The sequence below is a fragment of the Macaca nemestrina genome, chromosome 19 (assembly GCF_043159975.1).
Source record: "Macaca nemestrina isolate mMacNem1 chromosome 19, mMacNem.hap1, whole genome shotgun sequence".
Classification (NCBI taxonomy): domain Eukaryota; kingdom Metazoa; phylum Chordata; class Mammalia; order Primates; family Cercopithecidae; genus Macaca; species Macaca nemestrina.
Window position 1 is genome coordinate 63,358,024 of NC_092143.1, and position 19,415 is coordinate 63,377,438.

At 36.7% G+C, this 19,415-nt stretch overlaps 1 long non-coding RNA gene across 17 annotated transcripts in view; it reads right to left on the reverse strand.

The window, feature by feature from the left end:
* LOC105465505 (uncharacterized) overlaps nt 1-19,415 on the reverse strand; it is a 327,965-nt gene that overhangs the window by 82,073 nt on the left and 226,477 nt on the right. For all 17 annotated transcript variants that reach the window (XR_011616999.1, XR_011617004.1, XR_011616994.1 and 14 more), the window contains one exon: nt 17,714-17,892. This is a non-coding gene — a long non-coding RNA (uncharacterized lncRNA). The remainder of the gene's footprint in view (nt 1-17,713; nt 17,893-19,415) is intronic.

Sequence of the window (19,415 nt, forward strand, 5' to 3'; positions counted from 1 at the left end):
ACCCATTTTCAATGTACCATAAAATAAGAAACATACATTTTTTTTAAATAAGTTACTAGGAAATAATTTAAACTTACAGGAATGTTGAAAAACACTACAAAGCACTATCTTATCAACCTCACTTAAATTTCTCTACTGTCAATATTTCACTTTAATATTTTTCTCTCCCTCTCCCCACTATCTCTACTATTAATAGTAGTAGTAATTTTCTGACCCAAATGAAAGCAAGCCATAGATATAATGCATCACCACTCTGCTGCCCAAACACTCCTATGTGTACTTTTTTTTTTTTTTTTTTTTTTTGAGACGGAGTCTGCTCTGTCACCCAGGCTGGAGTGCAGTGGCCGGATCTCAGCTCACTGCAAGCTCCACCTCCCGGGTTTACGCCATTCTCCTGCCTCAGCCTCCTGAGTAGCTGGGACTACAGGCGCCCGCCACCACACCCGGCTAGTTTTTAGTATTTTTTTTAATAGAGACGGGGTTTCACTGTGTTAGCCAAAATGGTCTCGATCTCCTGACCTCGTGATCTGCCCATCTCAGCCTCCTAAAGTGCTGGGATTACAGGCTTGAGCCACCGCACCCAGCCAAAGACACTCTTCTTAACCCTCTCTAACACTTAAGCCAGAAAATCAACACTCATACAACATCACAACTTTCATAAAATGTATTTCTTTCCTTTCTGTTCTGGGATCCCATCCAAGAAAATGCATATAATGTTGATTTTGTTTCTTGTATTCTGACAGTTTCACAGTACTACTCTTTCTTATCTTTGACAGCTAGAAAGACTATGGTCCATACATTTTGTAGGATAATCTTTACTCCTTGTCTTTCTGATCATTTTAAAAGTGTAGTAGTTCTCAACTGGGACAAATTTCCTCCTGAGGGTTCATTTGGCTTGCCTGGAGACATGTCTGGGCTATCATAACTGCAGGTATAGTGGATACTACTGACATGTAGTGGGTAGAAGCCAGGGGTGCTGCTAAACATCTACAATGTACAGGACAGCCCCCAAAATGAAGAATGATCTGGTCCAAATAACCAACAGCACTGAAGTTGAGAAATCCTGTCCAGTATACTATTTATACACAAACCTTTAAAGAAAGTAGGAGAAAGAAAAGTTATAATACAATCTCATTAGAAACATAAAGTATAATGTTAGTGAAGTAAATCGAATAATAAATAATATGTTAGGCTCCATGACAAAATGGAGTTTCTCCCAGGAGAGCAAGGTTAATTTAATTTTAGGAAATGTATAAATTCACAATTTATAAAGAGGTATAAAAAATTTTGGATGGAATCAACAATAAATTAGACATACTTAAAGAACATAGTAACGAACTCTAAGATAATTTGATGGAAAATATCCAGAATGTAGTCACATAAAGAGGAAAAAGAGCTGGAAAATATTAAGTGATGTTAAGAAATACTGAGATATAAGATGAAATAATAGGATCACATGTCTAATCAAAGTTTCAGAAGGAGAGGAAAGTTTACGTTTGAAAATCTAGTGGCTGAAAATTTTTCAGAAATGATAAAAGACACATTTAAGAAGCCAAGCAAATCCAAAAAAAGTTAAGTGAAAAGAAATTCACAATTAAGCACTGCAGACCACCACATAAAAGATCTCTAATAGCATCCTGGGATAAAATAAAAAAAGAGAGAATCTTTCAAGGAGCAACAATTAGACAGCTGCTGACTTCTTAACAACAATAATGGAAGTCAGATACCTTCAGTGAACTAAGCGAAAATGTTTGTCAACCAAGAATTCAATAGCTGGAAAAAAGTATTTCAAGTACAAGGGCAAATAAAGACAACTTCAGTCAAAAAACTGAGAAAGTTTATCACTTCACTGAAGACGTGATGGTAAATAAACATACGAGAAGATGATCAACCTCATTATTAATAAAGAAAATATAAGCCAAGAATAATACAAGATACCTTTGTGTATTCACAGGTTTGAGATAAATAAAAAATATCTGATTATATATCAATAAAGGTATAAAGAAAACAAAATAGAATATTTATGTACTTCTGGTGAAGGATTAGTATATGTAAACATTATGGAAAATAATTTAGCATTATTTTATATATGTGAAAATGAACATTCTGCTTGATCCTACCATTAACACTTGTATTGATGAAATAGAGAAAATTTTATATTAACACAAGTGGATAGACATAAATATTCAAAGATGTGCTGGTGGTAAGAGCAAAAAAAAAACTTAGAAATATTCAAACTGAGCATGAATAATAGAATCAGTAAATAAGTTCTGGGATATTCCTTAATGGAATAACAAACAATGGTAAAAATGAATCAATTATAGCTATACAAAGCATGACTCAATCCCAAAAAATTCTCACAGAAAAAATAAAAACATGTAGGCAAATACATAAGTATGGTTTCATTTAAATAAACTTCAAAATTTTCCAAAATTACCTAATAAATTACTATAGAATACAAACATGTGTAAAAAACTATAAAGAAAAGCAAAAAATAAAAAAGACAAAATTTAGTGTAGTAGCTATGATATAGTCTAGCTCTGTGTCCCCACCCAAATCTCATCTTGAATTGTAATGTGAATTGTAATCCTCATGTGTTGAGGGAGACAATTCATGGGAGGTGATTAGGTCATGATGGTGGTTCCTCCATGCTATTCTTGTGATAGTAAGTGAGCTCTCATGAGAGCTGATGGTTTTACAAGGGGCTTTTCTCCCCTTCACTCTGCATTCATCCCCTCTCCTTCTGCTCTGTGAAGAGGTGCCTTCTGCCATGATTGTAAGTTTCCTGAGGCCTTCCCAGCCATGCTGAACTGTGAGTCAATTAAACCTCTTTCCTTTATAAATTACCCAGTCTGAAGTATGTCCTTGCCACAGCGTGAGAATGGACTAATACAAGTTACGTCTGAGCAGGATGAGGGGTAAGGGATAGGGTCAGGAAGAGCGTAAGTGGCAACTTCTAAATGAATGGTAATAATCCTTGTTTTTAGATGTGTGGTCTGTATGTGGGTATTCATTATACTTTGATATTTTGCACCATGCATATGTAGTATAAATATTGTTTTGATCCATTTAATATCTGATGTGTATATAAAAATAGGTAATGTTGGCTGGGCACGGTGGCTCACACCTGTAATCCTAGCACTTTGGGAAGTCGAGGTGGGTGGATCACGAGGTCAGGAGTTTGAGACCAGCCTGGCCAACATGGTGAAACTCTGTCTCTACTAAAAATACAAAAGTTAGCCAGGCACAATAGCGGGTGCCCATAATCCCAGCTACTCGGGAGGCTGAGGCAGGAGAATTGCTTGAACCCAGGAGGTGAAGATTGTAGTGAGCCAAGATCGTGCCACTGCGTTCCAGCCTGGGTGACAGAACAAGACTCCATCTCGGGTGGGGGGATAAAAAGGTAATATTTTTTAAGCAATCTCTGAGCAAAGCATTGTGTATGTAGCATCCCGCTTGATTTTCATAACTCTATCATTGTTCTCTCTTTTCAAAACTCGATATTTGAAAGCAGAACAGGGTCACTATAGTTAATATTAACTTCAATGTACACTTTTAAATAACTAAAAGAGTGTTATTAGACTGTTTGTAACACAAAGGATACATGTTTGAAAGAATAGATACCCCCATCCTCCATGATGTGATTATTTTGCATTGCACGCCTGTATCAAAACATCTCATATAACCCATAAATTTATACGCCATGTACCCCCAAATTAAAATATTATAATAATAATAATAGATTTTTTAAAAGAAAGAGAAAAAACTCTTCTTTTTTCTAATACAGATAAATATAAAAACTATCTTCTTAAATCTCATTCAAAAGTTTCTTCACATTAGAATTCAGATTTTATAAACTAAATTGATTTGATGTGAATTGACATCCTTATGATATTAAGACTTCTTATGTTTCCATCAGAAAATGTCTGACTTTTTATCTCTTTTTAAGTAAATGCACTGAAACATGTCCCTTTGATAAACATTTCATTCCTCAACTCTAATTCTCAAACAGATGGATAGGAAAGACAGGGCTACAGTTTCATTCCTTGCACCAAATAAGATGATGTGATTTAATATTTCTGATGGAAACTCTCTTTCTTTGATCACATAGAACTCTCACTTATGAGAGATAATTTCTTTGATCCTGTTGAAGAATGAAAAAGTAGTTGTGATTGTCTCTTTTCTGGTGGCCCCAAACATTTTTCAGCCTGAGAGAAATGCCCCAGAATAAGATTTAGAGTCAGAAAGAACTTTGGTTTCTGCAGCCAGCTTCTCCTGGCTTTCCATTTTTCCAATTTTCAGGAATTTTGAAAGCCAACTGTTAGACACAGCCATTAAACATAGCCATGCTCGGCTTAATACTTGGGTGATGACTTAATCTGTACAACAAACCCACATGGCAAGAGTGTACTTATGTAATAAACCTTCACATATACTCCTGAACCTAAAAGTTAAGAAAAAGAATAAAAATGAATTTTTATAGTTTAATAAATTATATTATCAGCATGGTAATAATTATTCAAAGCTATCATTTTTAATTATTTCACTACATTTCACTATTATCTACGCTCTTGACATTATTTACAATTATTGTAACTGTGTGATAGAAATGCTATATAACAACTTTCTACTATGCATCTTTTCCCAACTCTGTATCCATTAACTTCACCGTGTTTGAAATGAACTTCCATACCTTTTAATCTCTTCCTACCATTAATCATTTTTCAGTCTATTGGATCTGCCATATTTGGAGGAAAGTATCTTGAATTTTCCCATTATAACTATTATTACAGTTTCTCTTTATATTATGTCTTTTCTTTATACATTTTGATGCTGTATTGTTTTGTAAACGATGATTAATGATGAGTAAACTTTTTGGTAAGTTATAATAATTATTACTGCAAGTATAACTGTTTTATTTGATATTTTCACCTTAATTTTTAGTTTCCCTGGCATTAATACTTCCATTTGATATTTTTCTTCAATATTATGTGATATATATTTTCACTTATATATCATATAGAGGTAGATTTACTTTCTCTCAATATGAGAACCTCCATTTCTTCATGGGAAAATGTATCACTTTCTATGTATTTTCATTTCTAATATGTTTGATCTATTTTCTGCATCTATAATTTTGCTGCGTATGTTTTCAGATGATTATTTTGAAGTTCTTTTCAAGTTCCTTCTCCAGAACATGCTGTCAAACTAGGGTAAGTTTTCTCATTATACATTAATTATTATTGTGAACTATCAAGAATAAAAACAGATATTTTCTCATCTTGAAAACATATCTTGAAATAGAATGACATTTTTAATTAAGAGCAGAGCCCGAGTATCAATACTCTCCCAGAAATCCTTCAGTCTCACAATGATTGCTACCAGGAGAGTAACTACTATTGCTTAGGTCAATTATGAGACTCTCGCAGCCATCTGAAAGCTGGCCATCTTGCAAACAAGATGACCTCTTTCTTCAACCATGGCAAACCTTTCGGAGACGTGTTATTGAACATAGTTTTCACAACGGCGCTGTCCCTATCATTTAAACCGCAATAGCATGTATATTTTGAGGATATTGTCACTCCTTTGTGCTCCCATGGTTTAATATGTAATCTATATTCTGAGTCTCAAAGACACATTTTTCCTCTAAACATAAGGCTAATCTCTCTTCTGTCTGCAGATGTATTATAACTGACAGGATGAATTATATATTTAATCCTGTGACCTAATAGTATTAATTAGCATTACATTTTAATTCACACATCAAGAAAATACCTGTACTGTGAAAAGCTTTTATGCCTATGGTGCAGAAGAAGTCTACCCTTCATAAACTAAAATTAAAGCTAGTTTAACACTGCAAGATTTTTTTCCTTATCATGCTATGAATGCATTGTTATGTATATAGTTTATTACCATTGCATTTCCATTGACCCTTTGTGTTAGGAATTAATTTCATTCAACAATAAACTATCAGAAATCCTAGGATTCACTCCTACTGTGTTATTGGATAACAATGTGACCTCAGGATATCACTTAACTTGAAAGCACCACCTGCAACTCTAAAATGTATTGATTTTTCAGGGGATATTAAGGTTTTCAAGACTCAATCTACTTTCCAAAATGTTCAGGCATGGTTGTCTCTGTACCTGGTGAAAGCTCCACCTCCTTATCAGTCTGGATGACTCTCATTGATCTTTTGAACATCTACTAAAATGTTTACCTCCTTTCTGAAGTCTTTACTTGCTCACTGAGAGAGGGTTTGATTGACAGCCTATTTCTTTCTTTTTTTTTTTTTATTATACTTTAAGTTCTAGGGTACATGTGCACAACGTGCAGGTTTGTTGCATATGTATACTTGTGCCATGTTGGTGTGCTGCACCCATCAACTCGTCAGCACCCATCATCTCATCATTTACATCAGGTATAACTCCCAATGCCATCCCTCCCCCCTTCACCCTCCCCATAATAGGCCCCGGTGTGTGATGTTCCTATTTCTTATGATAAACTGGAAGCTCCTTCCAAACAGGTACTGTGGTGTCAACTCTAACTTTTACAGCCCCTGAGGCCTAGCTTAACGCTTAAAACAGAGTAGGCACTTAAAAGTATGAATATGTCCTACTTAATTTATGATAAATCACTGGTTAAACAAATATACACACATGCATGAACACCCTGCCTTAGGAACATGTGACTAGGAAATAATTTGGGTTTAATCTATTTTTTTCTGTATACAAAAAAGATAACCCAATAGGAAATCAGAGTTCATTCTGCATTTATGTAGGTTTGAGAAAATACACAGTTGTGATGCCCACACACTAGCTTTAAAATTATTACCTGAGCATTAAACCAGTGTTGAAGAGGGAGGAAATGTTCTACTTTAAATTAACAGGGTGTAGGATTCAGCACTTAGGAAAATGGAACGATTACACTTGGATCTACATTATGAGTTTTTCCTCTTGTTATATAGGAAACATAATGAATGGCCAATTTTTGGCCAATCCCTAATAAAATGCAAAGAGAAAACTCAGTTATTTAGTGCTGAGAAATTAAGATGATTCTATTATGTTATAATTAGTAAGATGACCAAAGCCTTCAGTATAAAAAGGAACGGCACTTTGATGGAGAAATGACAGTTACTAGATTGTTATTTTGAGTCCAGGAAGTTGCCAGAAACACCTCATAACTGAATACACAGTCTGGCTGGCTTGGTGCAGTATGACCTCCAAACCAGTCACAGGTGGCCATTCTCTGTATCCTAGGAACTCTTCAGAGACAAAAATTTCAATGTATTATTTGACAAGAAGGTGATATTCTAAACTACCTAGATGCTATGTTTATGTCTATAACAAGGGGCAAATGCTCCCCCTCCAAAAATCTATTTTACCCAAATAAAATCTTCCTTAGTTTTGTTATTTTTATTTATATGAACCCTCCTAATGAGCTATATCACAACTAAATCATATAATGTGTAATTAAAATAATTTTACAAGCATATAATTTTGTGATAATTTTCAGTTTAGGTATGCAGAACAATTTTAATTAGTAGATATGGATTCAACTTGATATTTATGACAGTTAAAAGATAAAGTGCTATGTTGAGAGTAGTTTTTCTGATTATTTTATAACATTTTTGCATGAGTCTTATTAACTAAGTCTTATAGATATATGAAAAAATATGTAACATGCAAAGAAAATGTGATTCTCCATGCTGACAGATCTAACATAGCTATTCATATTTATGTTAATAGCATTATAAATCTGATTGTTAGAGGCAAATTAATATTGTCACTAGGAATCACATTTGACAGCCCCCAGGAGATGAGAAAATTATACAGATGAACAATATGTAATATAAAAAGCTTTTGTTATGTTGATATCAATGGCAACATCAAATTAAAGTTACTTCTGGAATTTGTGATTAATATTTTGTTCACCTTTTTGACAACTAGAATTCCAATTAACTCTTACTAATAACTTAACATTGAAATAACCAACACAGTTTACTAATTACAATCTGAAAATCAAACTTAAGATTAAGGGTCATATTAAGAGAAAGAAATTAATAATATTTTTATTTAGAAAGGATACAATTGGTATTATACAGGAGTCTTTTTTTCAAACTGTTATTGCTATCTAATGAAGTTTTGGGTAACTAGATAAATGAGCTGAACAGTAAATACCAAACAGTTCCCTGTTACCCTCTGTATATTGGGGCTATGGGTTATTTTTATATCATTCACTTATTTTTGAGAAATCATCTTTGTCTATAATGGCCACATATTGTCCTATGAACAAAGCATTTAAAATTGCTTTTAGAAATCTTGAAAACCTATGTGTTTTTGAATTATTTTCCTTATTGTGCTTGTGAGGGTGAGGAGAATATCTCTTCTTAGGCCACCTCTAGAGTGGATAAATCGATTTAAAGAGGAAACACAGTTGGCAGAAGATTCCCTGATTCCGGTCAACTCTTCTCTTTCTGCATTCACTCCATATTACATTTTAATTACAATTATTTGAAATACATACTGATCTAGACAAAGTGGATTCTCAATTTTCATTAGTTGCTCAGAGTCCCATGATACAACGTGAAATAAAACCATGCACTTATTTACCACTGCTGTTTTTCCTGGCTACTAGGTGTTCACCAACCAAGCCAGCGGTCTTGCAGTTAATTTCGCTCGGCCACAAGGAGGAATGGCAAAAATGAGTCATTCAACCCTTCTTCCAGGAGCTGGGCTGAGCCTATAGCAGGAGCAATATTTTTATGGTGCAGTGTGGAAGGTCTTAGTGGCTGTTCTCTCTCAGCTCCAGTCTTTCAAGAGTCAACTGCAAATCATAACTAGGAAACAAAGTCAAATACTGCTTTCAAAGAGGAAAATAGAGCCACTATAATCAGATAAGGACAAGATGTTTTGAGAGAGAGACCAGCAAAGATCTGTAATCAAAGGCAGAATACAGGTGGGTCCAAGCAAATCCATCTCTGTCCCTAGAGCTGTCTAAATTACTGTCAGAAATAGTTTCCATATTGGTATATAAAGCACAGCACTTACAGTCTTGCGTTGCTTAATGACAAGGACAAGTTCAGAGAAAGGCGTTGTTAGGTGATTTTATTTTTGTGAGAACATCCCAGAACGTACTTGTACAAACCTAGACGGTGTGACATTCGACCCACCTAGGCTGCATGCTACAGCTTATTGTCCCTAGGCTGTATGCTACAGCTTATTGTTCCTAGGCTGCATGCTACAGCTTATTGTTCCTAGGCTGCAAACGTGTGCAGTGTGTTACTGTACTGAATACCATAGGTAATTGTAACACAATTATAACAATTTGTCTCTCTAATATCTAAAAATAGAAAAAATAATGTATTGCCCAACTTCATTACAACAGTTATGACATCACTAGGAAATGGGAATTTTTCAGCTCATTTCTAATCTTATGGAACCACTCTTGTATTTGTAGTTGACTGAAACATTATTATTCTGTGCATGACTGCAATTATGCAGACTTTCAGATGAGTCCGTCAAAATACTTTAAGTGATCTATTTATTTTTCTACAATCTCATTGCATATATAGGATGAATTTAGGGACAGGTATGAGGCTAACAAATGAGACATTGTTTAATCAGATAATGTGCACCTTAAAACAATATGCAATTCCTCCAAAATATTCTGTGCATAGCTCTTGCAACTGGCCAAGAACCTGCTACAAGTTGTAGTGTGTCGTGAGTGAAATAAAGGTTCTAAGAATGAAAAACATATCCTAGGCAAAACTAACTTTAAGAAAGAAATAGTAAAGAAAGAGTTCAGAACAGGGCAATAGTGTATATATACACCTTACATGTCAATATCAACATCAACAGTGTCAAATATGCACTATATCTGGCTTCTCAGAAAGAAACCATAAACAAGATCCCACATCCACCAGAGATGGGATATGAGGGCATTGTGCTAGGAATGTATGCTGTGATAACTGGAGAACAGGAGATGCCTGCTTTCTGTTACCTTGTCTCCATGGTTGACTATAAACCCTTTTCTCTTCCACTGTAATTGCTGCACCAGTGCTTGTGGCTCTTAGTTACAATTTTTTTTTTTTTTTTTTTTTTTTTGAGACAGAGTCTCGCTCTGTTGCCCAGGCTGGAGTGCAGTGGCCGGATCTCAGCTCACTGCAAGCTCCGCCTCCCGGGTCCATGCCATTCTCCTGCCTCAGCCTCCCGAGTAGCTGGGACTACAGGCGCCCGCCACCACGCCTGGCTAGTTTTTTGTATTTTTTTTTTTTTTTTTTGTAGTAGAGACGGGGTTTCACCGTGTTAGCCAGGATGATCTCGATCTCCTGATCTCGTGATTCGCCCGTCTCAGCCTCCCAAAGTGTTGGGATTACAGGCTTGAGCCACCGCGCCCGGCCAGTTACAAATTTTTTTGTTTGTGACTGGTGTATATGCAACATGAGGCAGGTATACTGCCTTTGTTTGTTATGACTTCATTTGTTTGAGGCACAAAAGAGATATGATTAAACTCTTGCTTCAAAGTAACGCAGATTGTATCCTCACAGGGCCGATTTTGATGAGTCTGTCCTAAGCTTCAGCACAAATAAATAAAAATGTAATATATTTTCATGCTATTTATTACTCACTAATATGATCACAAGTGAAATAAAATGCCTCCACGTTTCTCACACTGGAATTTTTTTAAGCTGCCATTTACTCAATTATGAGATTGAGACCCAAGCAGGATCAATCTCTGATATTCTTTTCTCAGAAGGGTTTTGTTTTCCTCCGCTCATTGTTGGTAATAACCTCTGATTCTATTTCATAATAGAATTGAAAGGAAACAACTATATAAGCTGAGAGTGAATAATTGTATTATTCTTTAAATGAGCCCATTGAAATGGCAAGGAAGGGACATTATAAATCTTTTTTACTGGGATATATATTGAGTTTTTATAGGCCTAAGTTTGTGAAATGCTACACCATATTACCATTTTCAGGATCCCACTGAGGGCTACCACAGTAATAGTAATCACAATAATTATAGACGCAGATAGCAACTATCTTCTAATCAGTCAGCTGTCTCTAAGCAACCAGGTTTAACAAGGCTAGCAATTGGCACCTCACATATTCATGGAAGAGTAAAACTCTCAGAATTTAGTCATTACAGAACCAATGCCATAAGCTATCTGGCGTCTATTGGATTTGTCACACGTATCCTCAATGTCTGGGATCTAAACTAGCTCTCCCAGTTTTATAAACTGGGTGGTGATCATGTGTTTCTTTTGTGCTAAATGCTTAATGATTGATTCAAATGTAACTTTTACTAAAATCATATGTGAGGTTCATTTAACGCACAACAAATTATTCTTTTTTTTTTTTTTTTTTTTTTTTTTTTGAGACGGAGTCTCGCTCTGTCGCCCAGGCTGGAGTGCAGTGGCCGAATCTCAGCTCACTGCAAGCTCCACCTCCCGGGTTTACGCCATTCTCCTGCCTCAGCCTCCCGAGTAGCTGGGACTATAGGCGCCTGCCACCTCGCCCGGCTATTTTTTTGTATTTTTTAGTAGAGACGGGGTTTCATCGTGTTAGCCAGGATGGTCTCGATCTCCTGACCTCGTGATCCACCCGTCTCGGCCTCCCAAAGTGCTGGGATTACAGGTTTGAGCCACCGCGCCCGGCCAATGCACAAGAAATTATTCTTTTCAATCCTAAGATGTTTATTGGGAATTAGAATGTATACAGCCATATGCTATAACACAGATGACATAAGTCATGCTTTATAATTTTAGGTCACGGGGACCTATTCTTTCGGCCATGTCTCTGTATAACTCCTTCAGCAGTTTTGACTGAATGAACAAGACAGTTAACCAAAAATTTTAAAGGAATACTACTTCAGACAGTCTGTGAAAAAGTCATTAGCATATCGCTGACCAGGTACCTTTCTTTCTTTAAAATCAGGGATCAGAGTAATTAACCCCAGAAACTATAAGGATATGCTTTCATATCAGCTGACCTTGCATTTGTATTATGGTTTATTTCTTTTTCTGGCTTTTTCATATGCAGAATCTCATTTGGTTCTTAATCAACCCTGAAAATTAATCAGGGCAAGATCTGTAATCTGAATTTTCAGGTAAGAGAAATGAGACACTGAAAGGTCAAGAAGTTTACCCAAGGTCAATATGGAAGAATTAGGACAAGCGTCTGGCCCATTCCTTTTCTAGAAATATCACATTGATTTATTTGTTATACAGCCAGGGGTCAGCATGGTGCGGGGGATGAGGGCAAGGAGTGACATCTATGCTCTCTGAATTCACCAGTCAGTATTGCATTTTTTTCCTTCAATGTTCATGCATAATTTCACTTGGTCTCAGCAGCTGTATATCTGATTGAAAGACGTGTTTCTGCCAGAACTATGCCTGTAAGGGCCCTCCCTTCTAGCTGCAGGAAGTCTACCTCGTATTGTATTAGGTAGAATCTATGACATCTTTCTTTGTTTAGTTAATTTGGAGAAGTCTGCAGGGACCTTGCTTCTTATTACAAGGCTCACTCACTGGGAAACTATGTCTCTCCAATTGTGCTGCGCTGTTCATGATCTATTTAAGTAATAGTGACATTTGGTCAAAAGAAAAGCTCTCCCTCGGACTACCTTTGCCGCTGCCAATACAACTGCGTATACACAAGGGAAGCAAAACCATGGGATTTATGCTCTCTTCCACTCTCCCTTTTTACTGTTGAACAAAATCAAATATAATAGCTGCAGTGGTCACAAATGCAGGCATGTCCCACAGTTGTCTGCATAATTAAATTTATTCAGACTGGGCACAGCAGAAATGCACTGAAGGTCCACTCTATGTTAACAAATCTATAAAAGGTTCCAGGCCAAGTATGACTGTGCGGGAGATGCAGTTTATCTGCAGTGCTTTTTTCTTTTCTGATCCTCCTTCCCTGCTTAAATAGGACTTCACTGGCAGCCAGTGCCTTTGGATCTCTCCTAATCTATAATGGCAGAAGGAAAACTTTTGAAGGGATTTATTAGAGTCTGCTAACTTACCTAATTCTCACTGATGTGTTAGTAATATATCAAGTGAAGTATTTGGGGCTTAATCTCGAAATATGATTTCTGATGATAGAATTTTTGGTAATCTGCTCTACAGATAGATGTCACATATGTTGGGGCAGAGTTGGTCTTTCATCCCTCACATAATATGGAGGTGGTCCCTTAATACCTCGAATACAAGAATAATATTATAACTCTCTATAATTATAAAACAAAATGTCCTTGCAGCATGGAAGAGAAGCACATATATTCCAGCTGAATATACAATTATAAAATGATACCAAAACTATTATTCCCCTAATGAAACTTTATTTAAAGTCGTATACCCATTTCCAAATCTATTTTTTTTCTGATATGGATATGCTAGACTTCAAAATTACAGCAAAATTAACCTACCCTCCATGTTGCTACCTGATATGGTTTGAATCTGTGTCCTCAGCAAAATCTCACTTTGAATTTTAATCCCCAGCGTTGGAGGTGGGGCCTGGTGGGAGGTGGTTGAATCATGGGGCGGATTTCTCATGAATAATTTAGCAGTATCCTCTTGGTGCTGTCCTCATGGTAGTGAGTGAGTTCTCAAGAGATCTGGTGTTGAAAAGCATGTGGGGCCTCCCACTGCTCTCTCTTGCTCCTGCTTTTGGCATGTGAGATGCTTACTTCAGATTTGCCTTCTGTCATGAGGAAAATCTCCCTGAGGCTTCCCTAGAATCTCAGCAATGTTGCTGCCATGCTTGTACAGCCTGTAGAACTATGAGCCAATTAAACCTCTTTTAAAAATAAATTACCTAGTCTCGGATATTTATTTATAGCAATGCTAGAATGAACCAATACACTACCCCTTCTTTATTTCTCTTTCATAGGCATATTCAGTAGTTAAGGTAAGTTTCCTTTAAAAGTGACAATAGTAGTCAAATGCCTCCCACAAGTCACACAACTATCACAATGCATCACACATACACACCCAACAGAACTCCTGGATCAGGTTTGCCGTTCTCAATACAACATACTATTGTAATGTAAAAGCAGCCTCAACTTTTATTTCAAATGAGAAGTTTTGCATATCTTCATCTCGGTTGTTGAGTCCTGCCTTCAAATTTAATTCCACTGGACCTTCTTCAGAGCAGTGAATTTGGCAATTAATAATTTGTTCATAACCATTTGAGATACCTTTATGTGTTAGGTCATTTGGGTATAAAATATGTACAAAATGTTTACCTGGCCTTTTTATAACATTCAGTGTTCACAGCAAGCTTTCGCAAAAATATATTCAAATGAATTATGCATTCCGTTGTCCTAGAGCATGGACAAGAGGAGCTTGGCACAGGGGAATACCTATAATTTCACCGTAAGAAGAAAATAAATGAGAAAAACAGGCAGAGGGATTGGGATAAGGAAAAGCATAGATATGTGGAAGTGTGTTAAAATTCCAATGGCCTCCAAACCCGGAATCCATTAAAATTATCCAGGGAGCTTTTTAAAATTTATATTTCTGGGTTCTACTAAAAAAGCAGAGAATCTGGAACTTGTGAATAGAAGACCCAGAAATCCACATTTAATAGAAAGTGTACTGCTAGCCTGGCCAGTTTTGAGAACTCATGATCTAGTTTGCTGAGTGCATTTGTTCCTCCAAAAAGTATTTATGGACCTCCAATTATGCATCAGACATGGTTTTAGATGCTCGGACAAAGTAGACAACAATCGTATTATTGTGTAGCTTACATTCTGGCAGTGTGAGGCAGATACTATTCTAAGTACAATATGTGGAGTAACCAAATTATTTTGTACTAAACCCCTATCAAGTCTTCATTTCCCTTATGAGGCAAGCTAAGGCACAAAGAGTTTAAACAATTAATCTAAGGTTGCATAACTAGCAGGAGGGAGACTTGGAATTCTCAAATGCGATCTAACTCCAGACCTCTCATGCATGGCTGGCTACATATTTTGCAAGGCCCAGTGCAAAATGAAAATGCAAGGCCATTTGTTCAAAAAGCAATAAAAAGCACTGTTAAAGGTACTAAAATGCAAAGTGCTTTTCTTTCTTTTGTGTCCTCTTTCTCAACTTATTTTTAATTTGAGATTTAATGTGATTCTAAGAAAGCAAAATTAAATTTTAAATTATTAGTATGACAGGTATCTGTTGTTATATTGTACAATATCAGTTTTAAATGCAAGTATAAGAGCATTTAGCACATATGCAGCATCAATTAAATCATAAAATTTGTATTTTATTATTACAAAACAATGGAGATTCTTCACAAAAACATCTCAGTTGTTTCTATTTTATTGGAGATATATATATACACACACACATATATATATATGTGTATATATATATAAATTTTTTTTTTGAGATGGAGTTTCACTCTTGTTGCCCAGGCTGTAGTGCAATGGCATGATCTCGGCTCACTGCAACCTCCACCTCCTGGGTTCAAGCTATTCTCCTGCCTCAGTCTCCCGAGTAGCTGGGATTACAGGCTTGCATCACTATGCCCTGCTGATTTTGTATTTTTAGTAGAGACGGGGTTTCTCCATGTTGGTCAGGCTGGTCTCGAACTCCTGGCCTCAGGTGATCCACCCGCCTCAGCCTCCCAAAGTGCTAGGATTACAGGCGTGAGCCACCATGCCCGGCTGGATAGACACATCTATTATGTCAACAATCTCTACCTTCCTCTTAATGGATGAATAAGGAAAGGATTGAGAAAAATAGGAACTATGTGTTATCTTTTTAGTTCCACTGTTTTCTATGTCATCATTTATAGTGTGAGTGGTTTGCTAATACCTGGCAAGTAACATGAGTAAGAAAGGATATGATGTGGTTCTTTTGTCATTTGTATATCTTGGAGTCATTATTCCTTTTTATGATTGAAGAAAGTTTTGGTCCATATGGACAGTGTGGCCTCTCTTGGCTTCCAGCTTCTGCACTCAAACACAGTTGTAAACACAAGTAACGTAATTATTTTACATTCACTTTGAATCAGGCTGTACTTTCATGCATTGTGGATCTACCAAAATTCTGAGATCATGATGTATTGTAAATGCTATGTGGGAAATGCATGGAAAAAAGTAGTGTACATGTGTTTTGTGCGTATCTTCTCTGCTCACACAGGCTCTGTTTTCCCATAGGACTTCAATAAAACACCAGTTCAAAGATGAAATTATTTAGTGTTTCAAGATGGCTGCAGAACAGCATAAAACCAAGCATGGTGCCCCTCTTAGTCCCGCTGTAAAACTTCACTGCTCACATGCTCATGATATCAGTCCTATCTTTGGGTTTAACTGCTACTCTATACTACATCCTGTATAAGGTGGCTCAGGTTGACCCTCGATCCTTGTTATTCTTGTCTAAGTTCATTCCTGTGTATAATGTCTCTTTTGTAGTATAGTGACTGTGATCAACTGTAATCCTCTACAGCTGGTGTTCTCAGACTAGAAAGCACTATTTCCTCGCTTAGACATTCGCACTAAATGGATTCCTAAACTTTGTAATTAGCACAGTTGCAGTGTTCTAACTCATTCTCCTTCTTTCACTATTCATTCCCACTACCTATCATAATATTACCTCTATTATTATGTGCCAGTGTCTCTTCAAAGTGCTTCTTTTAATCCTCACAGCAGTGCTAACAGAATATACAGTACCTTATATGCATAGGTAGAATAGTGGCTCCTTAAGATGTTCACATGTCATAGTTCCTTGAACCATTAAATATGTTACATTACATATCAAGAAAGAATTACGGTTGCAGATGAAATTAAAATTCATAATTAACTGATCTTAAAACATGGAACTTACTCTGGATTATCTACTGGGCCCAATGTAACCACAAGGATCCTTAAAAGTGGAAAAGGGGAACAGAGGAGGAGTTGGAGTGATACCTTGTGCGAAAGACTCAACCTATCATGGCTGGTTTAGAAGATGAGAGGGAGCCATGAGTCAAGGAATGTTGACAATCTCTAGAAGTTGGAAAGACAAGAACACAGATTCTTCCCTATAGCCTCCAGAAAGGTATGTAGCCCTCCCGACACTTAGATTTTAGCCCAGTAAGGCTTGCATCAGACTACTGTCCCCTGAATAAATGTCTTACATTTAGAGTTCTCGTTATGTTTCTGTTGAATAGAGGTAACATAGCCCACTGCTTTATAAATAGTAGTTAGCAAATGTTTTTAAATAAAGAATCAAAGAATCACTTTCAGGAAATAATAGCCTCTTTTGTGAAGTGTTCATAATATTCTCAATGTTTAACATATACCTCTACTTCCACTAAGAAAAAGCAACTAGGGAGTGTGAACCAAACGAAAGTTTTGTAAAAAGTGAAAAACCTAGCAGTAACCTCAGACAAGCAGCTGTCCTGGACATTTTGCATTCCTCATCTGTCTTTTTTTTTTTTGCAAATTATGCTCCAAGAAGATGTTGCATTTATCATTCTAAAACATGAAAAATATATGTCAAAGCTCTGTCAAGAGGCCACATAAGTCTTGAAGACATTTATTTGCCAGTGTTCTGTACATTACTGCCTTTTTTATGCATTGCTGGCAATTTTTTAAAGAAAAAATAGGGAGTTTAAGTAAGCCTTATTAAAGCTTGCAAAGAAAACATCAACTAAGACCCGTTAACTTCATTAGGAACCAGCAATTAGCTAAAGTTGTTAATTATTTAAGGAGCTTCTTATTATACCTGCCAACCTGAAATCCCACGTTGAACAAAATGTATATCTTCCCTAATTTGGCTCTCAGGTTGCGTGTTTATATTTTGCAGTCTTCCAGGATCCTCCGTGATATACGTAATTTTTTATGTTTCTTCTTCCTTCATTGCGTGCTAATTCCTCTCACCACTGCTTTCACCTCTGCCAGGTCCTGAAAGAGAACAGGTAGTTTTCACTACAGAGAAGCTACCAATCCAATATTCTCTGCATAATTTATATGTACAGCAGGGGAAAATTAGCAGCATACTTCCACTGTGTCATTTACACAGTTATGCTCAATCACTCTTCCCTAAAGCCACCACCATTTTTATTTCCAAGCATTGCCTTTTCCCCCTGTGTCTTTCATTCCCTTCTTATCTATTGGGTTATATTCCCATAGGCCCACCTGAAAGTCTGTCAAACTAGTTCCTGATCTTCAGTCCTAGTTTGTTTTGACATCACAGGCTAACATGAAACACAAAAGAAAACATACTGCTCTTACCTTCAATCTTTTTATGAAAAATCATGAATTATGCAAGCTCTGAATTTTATTCTGAAAGTTTTATTTTTATCCATCATCTATAGCTTCGACTTTAGATATTAATTCTAAAAATAAAATATCATTGGCTGATTTACCGTTTTGTAATTAACTGTAAATAAAACATCTACCTATAACTGATTACATCAACCAATCTAAATGCTCTTTCTTGTGGTGCTTCTAATACCCCCACACCTCATCATCTCTCTTGCCTCTATCTGCCTATTATCTTTTGGGTTTTCTCACTTTACCTCCAAAATAGCTATAAGTGTACTTAGGTAATTATTTTATTGAGGAGACTCAGCTCTTTCATGCATATGCATCAATGTATTATTTCTTCCTGTAGTTCAACTGAACTTTCCTTTATCAACTTCCCCTTTCCCATTAATTAGTGGGTCTGTTAATTACATTTTTGCAAGATGCCATACATTTTTCAGTTAGTATCATTACGTGGGCCCATTGTAACATGTAAGACTCAGTTTTATGTTTTCAGTTGATGAAAACATCTACCTCAAACAATGGTCAAACTCATTTTCTCCTTCTCACTGTGTAGACTAATAATGCACTAAGCTCCACAAGCTAGTAAAGAGGAAGGAATAGGCATGGCATGGCCTTGAAAGAGTTCCTCCCCCTTCTCTTCAGGGCAGTAATCTCTGCAGGATTGGCGGCTAGATGTCAGGATAGAGGCAGCAGAGGTGAACTTACTTGACCACAGGAACTGGCAGTAGGGAGGTGTCCCTGGCCTCACCCTACTTTTGGCAAGTTTAATCTCATCATGGTGGGCCCTGCTGATGCGAGGCTCTCTGGCAGCGGCAGCTTCACGGAAATGCTGTGTTTCCAGGTGCACAGGGCCCCACACTTAGAAGGGCCTGCACTTGGCAGAGTGGAAATGCTGTGTTTCCAGGTGCACAGGGCCTCATGCTTAGAAGGCCCTGCACTTGACAGAGTGTTCTGCTCTGCCATCAGGAAATTCTTAATTTTTGAACAAAAGGCCCAACATTTTCATTTTGCCTGGGCCCATGAATTATGTAGTTGGTCCTGGTCTTTGGGCACGTAGTGGTCTTGCTTTTCTCTGAATACTATTCAACTCCATAAAAAAAAATCATGCTTTATTAAGGATGCCCGCAAAGGGGAAACCCTCTCCCATTGCAAATGTC